At 30.5% G+C, this 8169-nt stretch overlaps 1 long non-coding RNA gene across 2 annotated transcripts; it reads left to right on the forward strand.

Annotated features, from left to right (window-relative positions):
- Positions 1 to 97: 97 nt before the first annotated feature.
- On the forward strand, positions 98 to 7057 carry LOC126885153 (uncharacterized). Of its 2 annotated transcripts, XR_007698309.1 has the most exons (5): positions 98 to 209; positions 1938 to 2245; positions 4344 to 4902; positions 5095 to 6637; positions 6710 to 7057. It is a non-coding gene; the product is annotated as an uncharacterized LOC126885153 (long non-coding RNA). The 2 variants fall into 2 exon arrangements; XR_007698308.1 differs by having other exon boundaries at positions 5095 to 7057.
- The last annotated feature ends 1112 nt before the right edge of the window (positions 7058 to 8169 follow it).

Here is an 8169-nt window from a genome sequence, read left to right on the forward strand (position 1 = left end):
TTTAAAATTTTGTAGCAGTTTGGTTTTAAACTTTACAGTTCTGTTTTCTCAAGTCAAAAATCTTAACATTACTTTTACAAGTGATTAGGATTATTATTATTTTATTTACATGTAAATTGAAACAATAAATATTGTGCTGTGTCATAATTTCAAACTCATTCTGTTGCAGTCTTTTCCAGTTGATAAAATTGCAATTCAAAAACTTTTAGGTAGGTACTCCTACATGTAACTTCCACATTATTATTTATTTTTTAAGTATTAAGGTTGATGTTGATATCAAAAATTTAGATTTCAAAGATAGTTTTATGTAGGTAGATCATGGACCTATAAATAAAGATAGGTTCTTTATTTATAGGTCCATGAGGAAGATACTAATAGAGTAAAGGCGGCTGCACAATTGCCCGGGAACGGGAACGAGAACGGGAACGGGAAAAAAGTTAACCTCTACGTAAATTAATGTTGTAGATGCACAATAACCGAGAACGAGAAGCTGTCCGGTAACGGGAACGGGAAAGTTGACCATGTTTTAAAGGCGGCTGCACAATTGCCCGGGAACGGGAACGAGAACGGAAACGGGAACGGGAAAAAAGTTAACCTCTATGTAAATTAATGTTGTAGATGCACAATAACCGAGAACGAGAAGCTGTCCGGTAACGGGAACGGGAAAGTTGACCATGTTTTAACTTTCTCGTTCCCGTTGTATTCCAGAACCAATCAGAAGGCAGTATTAAAAATACTGTCAAATGCCCAATAAAAATTTGTTATTATAAGTATGTGTTTTAGTGACAATTTTTATACATTTTGCATTAAAATAAATGACGAACGATTGATTTCTTTATTGGAAAAATGTCCTCATCCGTATGATTGATGTAGATCATAGTACGTACTTATATAGTAATTAGATACAATAATAATATAAATATTTGAATGATATGCTTTTTATCTTTATGCTGACAAACCTTTGCGATTGCACACATATTGTGTAAATTAGTTCCAAGATTATAAAAAACGAAAATATTATAAAAGCTCGTCATCAAATAAATCCATATTTTTAGAGTTCACAGACATGTTCTTTTAATAAAATTAGAAAAAGATCGTTCCACAAAATTTATTTTGAGAAGAAAAATAATTAATAGCACAAGTGACAGTGACACAAAACAGCTGTTTACCATTTAATTGTGAATCTGCTGATGCTTTCAGTTTCCGTTCTCGTTCCCGTTTCCGTTCTCGTTCCCGTTCCCGGTCAATTGGGCAGCCGCCTTAACTTTCTCGTTCCCGTTGTATTCCCGGAACCAATCAGAAGGCAGTATTAAAAATACTGTCAAATGCCCAATAAAAATTTGTTATTAGAAGTGTGTGACCCAGTTTTAGTGACAATTTTTATACATTTTGCATTAAAATAAATGACGAACGATTGATTTCTTTATTGGAAAAATGTCCTCATCCGTATGATTGATGTAGATCATAGTACGTACTTATATGGTAATTAGATACAATAATAATATAAATATTTGAATGATATGTTTTTTATCTTTATGCTGACAAACCTTTGCGATTGCACACATATTGTGTAAATTAGTTCCTAAGATCATAAAAAACGAAAATATTAAAAGCTCGTCATCAAATAAATCCATATTTTTAGAGTTAACAGACATGTTCTTTTAATAAAATTAGAAAAAGATCGTTCCACAAAATTTATTTTGAGAAGAAAAATAATTAATAGCACAAGTGACAGTGACTCAAAACAGCTGTTTACCATTTAATTGTGAATCTGCTGATGCTTTCAGTTTCCGTTCTCGTTCCCGTTTCCGTTCTCGTTCTCGTTGCCGGTCAATTGTGCAGCCGCCTTAATACTAGATAATAGATTAGATACAAAGTAAGCTGTCAGTAGTATAACTGCCCATGTAATCACCTGTTCTGTTATGTTATTTTTTTAGATTTGCACTGTATGGATGGCACAGGAAGAAGAGAACAAGAGTACAAGAACATGAAACATCTTATTATGAATGTATATGTATGTGATCCTCAAAAAATTATTTTACAAAACAAGATAGAGAAAGAGCTTTAAAATCCCAAGGATCCTGCAAAATGTTTATTTGGTGTACTAGTCGAATAATAGTATCTAAAAATATTGAAACTATTTTAAAACACATTACGGGCATGAGGATGGTATAGAGCACTTACATAAACACCAAAATCAGATAAATATCTCTTCAAAGTTTATTTTGAGACTTTCTTCAAAAATGTAAGTAAAATATTTGCATATCGACGGCGGAAAGGCAGGACCCACATAACAATTTCATGTTCTTAGTAGATTCATAGAACATACTTTTCAGAAAAAGTATATACTAAGAATATGCGTAATTACCATTGCGAATGTGCAGAGCACATACTGAGTATATACTACATTACAGTACTTAAACGTTCTATGTATATACTTAGAATGTACTACCGCACTTCTTCTCAGTATATACCAAGAATATACTTTTTAGGATATTCTAAGAAGGTGCTATAAACCTTCTATTTATATACTTAGAATGTACTACCTCACATCTTTTAGTATATAGGAAGAATGTACTTTTTAGTATATGGAAAGAATATTACAAGGAAGTGCTATATTGCTCAGAAGCATGTTTTCAGCATCACCGAATCTCATCCTAGGTTCTACTTTCTACTAAATTTACATATTACATATGAGAATGTAGTTAGTACATTCTACAATATTACTTAAAAAGTAAATATAAAATATTATATAAATTTTAGTTAGTTATATCAATATTATATAGGTAAGTAGGTATATATATTTAGTTATTATGTGCATATAAAAATATAAATGCTGAATATATAAATTTATATATTCATATTCATATACCTATCGTACCCAAATAAATATTATGTAACATATGTATGTAAATAACTAAAATTTATATGTTGCTTATATGTACCTATATACATACTTACTATTTAAGTAATATTGAAGTACCAAAATGAATTTTTTATTTGTAAGTTGACCGCAAACAAAATAAAACGTTTAATTATGCATGTTCCTATTCCTGGTTGAAATACTTGGTCTTCCTCACAACACAGCATAGACATTGTTAGTGTTAAGTGTAGACACAAATGCCAAATGCCTATTCAGTAACTATTTTCATATTTTGTATTTTTCCTTTGTTCCCAACCCCCTACCCGCTAACCCCTATGCAGGTATGCAGCGGTCGTTTCCGCTTTGTTTGTGCCGGTTGTGGGTTTTGGCTCAGCCACACAGCTTACCTGAATGTCAATTCCATGTAAAAATAAAATTCTTCATAAGAATACTCAATAAACTTAATCAAAATAGTAAATGCATTTCAGTTATGAAAGCGAAACGACAATTTCTCCTTTTTCGTTAATACAATTAATTCTTAAACATTTTTACCATACAATTAAAACAATTTTAAATAATGAATTCGGTAGTTTAATTAATAGTAGGTACCTACATACATAAATTTTTAAATTTCATTAATTATTCTTAACGAAGTTGATAATCTATAGGCTAACATTATTCTTCCTATACATACACATATATTATTTTTAAGATATTTTAAAAGTATCTACTTATAAGTATGTGTTAAGAATGTACTTATAAGTATGTGCTAAGAATATTCGGTAAAAGTATATTCTGAGAATAGTATCTACTTATAAGTATGTGTTAAGAATGTACTTATAAGTATGTGCTAAGAATATTCGGTAAAGGTACATTCTAAGAATAAACTTTTACGAATATTCCGAGTTACTACGTACACGAATGTACTCAGTATATTCGGTACGAGAATATACTTTAAAGTATGTGCAAAGAACATGAAATTTAGAATGTTTTTTAAGGTACATGCTATGCTTGTACTAAGCATATACTAAAAAGAATATACTCTGACGAATGTTGGTAGTATATGCTTAGAACATGATACGAACATCATTGTTATGTGGGGACTTCATAACTGAAAAAATTTTATAACATGAGTTACTTCAGTTTTCGCTTTAGAATAAGTGTATCGGCAGCTATTAAACAGCGATTACAGCTGGGAAAGTTTCCGGAAGGCTTCCAAAAGGCTTTCCCAGCTCTAAAAGCTGTTTAATAGGTGCTGATACACTTATTCTGAAGTGAAAACCGAAGTAACTCATTTTATACAAATTTTTCAGTTATGAGGTCCTGCCTTTCCTCCGTCGATATACACAATATAATTTAGAACAATAATGTTACCACTAAACCACTTTTTAAATATTAATCATGAATATTTAGAGTTTACAATTTCAAACTAGTGTGGTTCAGTAGTATTTCAAACTATACCTATATTTTACTTTTTTAGTAAACTTCAGACTGTTCAGGATAGCATAATAGCATAGGAGGCGAATTAAAAAGAATTGATTTACTTACAAGAAAAGATATCACAAACATTAAACTCTCTTATGGCATTGATTTGTACAAGTACAATACTTGTTTCAATATTTACATGTAAATAAAATAATCCTAATTACTTGTAAAAGTAAGGTTATAAATTTAAGAATACAGAACTCTTTTAAAACCAAAGTGGCATTAGACTAATTTTAAAATTCCCGCTAAAAGGAAAAAGGTAAATCTGGCAACGGTGCCGTCGTTTGCTTTTTAATCTCTCCCCAGCAAACGACGGCAATGTTGCCAGATTCCTTTTAGCGGGAATTTTAAAATTTTATAGCAATTTGACAGTTCTGTTTTCTCAAGTCAAAAATCTTAACCTTACTTTTACAAGTGATTAGGAATATTATTATTATTTTATTTATTTACATGTAAATTCAAACAATAAATATTGTGCTGTGTCATAATTTCAAACTCATTATGTTGCAGTCTTTTCCAGTTGATAAAATTGCAATTCAAAAACTTTTAGTTAGGTATGTGTAACTTCCACATTATTATTTATTTTTTAAGTATTAAGGTTGATGTTGATATCAAAAATTTAGATTTCAAAGATAGTTTTATGTAGGTAGATACTAATAGAGTAATACTAGATAATAGATTAGATACAAAGTAAGCTGTAAGTAGTATAACTGCCCATGTAATCACCTGTTATGTTGTTTTTTTAGATTTGCACTGTATGGCTGGCACAGGAAGAGAACAAGAGTACAAGAACATGAAACATCTTATTATGAATGTATATGTATGTGATCCTCAAAAAATTATTTTACAAAACAAGATAGAGAAAGAGCTTTAAAATCCCAAGGATCCTGCAAAATGTTTATTTGGTGTACTAGTCGAATAATAGTATGTATCTAAAAATATTAAAACTATTTTAAAACACATTATGGGCATGAGGATGATATAGAGCATTTACATAAATACCAAAATCAGATAAATATCGCTTCAAAGTTTATTTTGAGACTTTCTTCAAAAATGTAGGTAAGTAAAATATTTGCATATCGACGGCGGAAAGGCAGGACTTCGTAACTGAAAAAATTTTATAACATGAGTTACTTCAGTTTTCGCTTTAGAATAAGTGTATCAGCTGCTATTAAACAGTGATTACAGCTGGGAAAGTTTCCGGAAGGCTTCCAAAAGGCTTTCCCAGCTCTAAAAGCTGTTTAATAGGTGCTGATACACTTATTCTAAAGCGAAAACCGAAGTAACTCATTTTATACAAATTTTTCAGTTATGAGGTCCTGCCTTTCCTCCGTCAATGTACACAATATAATTTAAAACAAGAATGTTACCACTAAACCACTTTTTAAATATTACTCATGAATATTTACTACAGTTTACAATTTCAAACTAGTGTATTTGATTCTCCTATACCTATATTTTACTTTTTTAGTAAACTTCAGACTGTTCAGGATAGCATAATAGCATAGGAGGCGAATTAAAAAGAATTGATTTACTTACAAGAAAAGATATCACAAACATTAAACTCTCTTATGGCATTGATTTGAAAGATGGGTATATGTACAGGGCATACTAATGGATATTCATTCTGAATTTAACATTTATGATTTTTGTCTTATTTTCCTTAATACTGTGCCAAAAGGAAATGTTAATTAAGTTTGGTAAATCCTTTATCGCAATCGATAGAACTCATGGCCTCAATTCCTATGACTTTGAAGTTATGACAGTATTAGTAAAAGATGAATTTGGGAATGGATTTTGTACTGCTTTCTTATTTTCAAATAGAAAAGATACCTACTTTAATTAATTTACCAATTTTTTTAAATACATGTCTGTTGGTATTATGTATAGTCAAATGTTTTCATATCAGGCATAAGCAACACCTTTTACAATGCCTCGTCAAATGTAATGGGTATTGCTCCTAATAGACTGTTAAGTGCCTGGCACATAGATAGGGCATGGTAAGTAAATCTTAATAAAATATCTGATTCTGAAAAAAATCCTATTATGTATACAAGCTGTATTAATGATGGTTTAGAGAGTATTAATAGCTTTTTGGGTAGACTTCTAAGTGATGTAGATACATACAATTTTAGTAAGTATTTCCAATATGACCATTCAAAATTTTCATAAAATTTTGGATAAAGGGGTATCCATTAGTTGTTATCAGTTAAGTTTAAAACTTGGCACTCATGGAGAGCTATACCATAATATATACTAGGTATATCTCATAATATTACATCTCATATTGTTCACTACAGTAGTAATGAGTGAGCCTGCATACACAGAACCATAATAATATATTATAGTTCGTGTATGCAGGCTCACTCATTACAATAGTGAGCAATATGAGATATAACATATTATAGTATAAGTCTCTGTGCATGACCAGATTAACATGTACAAGCTCCACTTGGCTGGTACCACATACTTAAATCATTTATTTAGTTACACAGTACTACTCACATAATTTATGTGTCGTCAGTACACCTTCCGTAAAACCTTCGTGATGCTACCCATACGTCATGGCCACTGAATGCGTTAAAACTTGTTAATGTAGGAGAGTTATACTAAAATATATATCTTATATTATATTGCCTTAAATAGAAAAAATATCTTATTTAAATTGTATCATGTAAGTTTTGATTTAATGAAATAAACCTTTTAATCAAAAAAGTGTTGTTTACTTGTGTACACCCAGCAATATCCTGATCATAGATAAATAATAAGTATTACAGGATCCTGATATGCAGATGCCAATAGGGCTTTTCATCGATTATCATTTGTTTCGAGCTTCTGTCATGAGTCACATAATATTAATGTATCTACATCATACGTCTTTGGTTTGTATCATTGGTATATACCAATAACGTATGACGTAGATACATTAATATTATGTGACACATGACAGAAGCTCGAAACAAATGATTGTGAATGAAATGCCCTATTGAATAGGGCTTTTCATCAATTGTCATTTGTTTCGAGCTTCGGTCAAGTGTCACATAATATTAATATATCTACGTCATACGTCTTTGGTTTGTATCATTGGCAATATCAATAACATATGACATAGATATATTAATATTAGACAACAAATGACTGAGTGAAAAGCCCTATATCATGTAAAAACAGGTCATAAAGATGTCTTTCTACGGTTAAAATTTCACAGCCTAAAGACATCATTTATGTAACTTCTTAAGCCGTCACAAAATGACTGCAATAAGAAAATAGAATTTATTAACTCGCCTCGCCCCCAGGCAAAGTAAAGGTGCTAGGCCACTAAGAATGTTTTTTTCAATTTTTTTTATTTTGCGGCTTTAGCGCTTAGCTATTTAGCCAGATACATGATGAGAATTAATACTATTATAATACATATTAAAACTAATTCAAATTACTAGTATTTTTATTAATATTGTTTTGTTTTGTTTTTTTATTTCCACGGGACAAGCCCAATAAAGTTACAATTGTTTACAAATTTTGGAACAATTTAGTATACTAAATATTTTTTTTTTTTTTTTTTTTATTTATTAAACACCAATAAGATGCTTAAGGACATTACAATCTGATCAAATAATGTGATCAATGAGCAACTTATTTCTACCTAAATTAGTACTAAAAAACTTGAGACTAAGGACAAACTCGATAGTACCCCCTAGGTTCTGTTAATATATTGCACAAATTTTAACTTGTACCATCACTTGCACCGTGCACTATTTTTCACTTAACTAACTCGAAGGGTTTCTTCCTCTTGAGTCTTCTAGCTAGATCCGTGTTGTCGAGGA

Source organism: Diabrotica virgifera, chromosome 5, assembly GCF_917563875.1.
Source record: "Diabrotica virgifera virgifera chromosome 5, PGI_DIABVI_V3a".
In the NCBI taxonomy this organism is placed as follows: domain Eukaryota; kingdom Metazoa; phylum Arthropoda; class Insecta; order Coleoptera; family Chrysomelidae; genus Diabrotica; species Diabrotica virgifera.